Source organism: Fukomys damarensis, unplaced genomic scaffold, assembly GCF_012274545.1.
Source record: "Fukomys damarensis isolate Sample0158 unplaced genomic scaffold, DMR_v1.0_HiC HiC_scaffold_37, whole genome shotgun sequence".
Classification (NCBI taxonomy): Eukaryota; Metazoa; Chordata; class Mammalia; order Rodentia; family Bathyergidae; genus Fukomys; species Fukomys damarensis.
In genome coordinates this window covers 32,160,998-32,162,326 of record NW_022900949.1, presented here as the reverse complement: position 1 = coordinate 32,162,326, position 1,329 = coordinate 32,160,998, and positions in this window count along the sequence as shown.

Here is a 1,329-nt window from a genome sequence, read left to right as displayed (position 1 = left end):
CAGTGTCTTGTCATTCGTGCCTACAGCAGCCACCATATGGGCTGGACACAGCTCTCTCTGCATTCTCCAGCCCTAGAAACAGACTCAGAGAGATCCAGCCATTGTCTGGAGTTGGTATGTGACGCAGCTGGGATTTGAACTCAGTAATATGAGTGGTGGCCAGGCTGGGCCTTCCGCTGGGAACCCCAGTAAGTCTCAGGTCTGTCTCCCAGGATGAGTCCCTGCTCTGGAGCAGAGTGTTCCAACCTCCAAAGCTGGGGATCCTAGGGATCCATACAATCACTACGGCCTCATTTCAGGGAGTGGATCCCAGAACCTGTATTTCAGAGTGTGTTTTTAGCTCTCCCTACAAATCTACAAAGTAGATTTGATCTTAATATGATTAACAGTGTCTTTGGAAATGTGACATACTGCAAGACATGAGTACTATCATTTGCTAAGCTTCACTTTTAGTTCAGTATGTGACGTTAACTCAATTTTTAACTTAGTTATTGTGGATATTGTTGGATGCTTTTCAAAATGTATGTTCCCCATTTTCCAATTTTAAAACCCCGATTTATGAATCAGGGTGTAACTATTTCTATGAGTGCAATTATTCTTTTTTTTAACGATGTAGATTATGTGGGGGGTTATTTGTTGAGATAGTTTCTCTGTGGTTCAGACTGGTTTTGAACTCTTTATAGCACAGGCTGACATCAAACTCAACATCCTCCTGTCTCAGCCTTCTGTCTGCTGGGACTGCAGGCATGTACCATCATGCTTGGTTTTGTGCCTTTTCTTTGCTTGAGTCCACAGCTATCTCCAGACATGAAATTTTTGGCTTAAATTGATTTCTTCTTGTTTTTTTGGTACCAGGGATCGAACTTGGGACCTTGCGTTTGTGAGGCAGGCAATGGAACCACTAAGCTAAATCCCCGGCCCTTAAACTGATTTCTTTTATTTGGATCATTGAATGGGTAAGGGATGAGCATACAGATGAATGTGAGCAATGGAAAAGGGCAAAGTCCATGAATGTACAAACAATATGGCAACTCACAGGGACACAGGTATACGATGCTGGGATTATAGGCCTGTACCACCACATCTGGCCCTATTTCACAATTTTTTTTTAATCAGAAAAAATAGACTGGATCACACTAGTTTATAATAGTGACCATCAGCAAATTGTTAAGATTGCGACTGATGAGAAGATACATAGATATCTGTCATACAACCATATCTATCCAGTCTTTGTCCTCATTTTCTGGAACACAGCTCCTAAAGCTCTTGGAGTCCCTAAAATAAGAAGTATCTCTCTTCCTGCATGCTAACACACAACTGGTAGCTGGG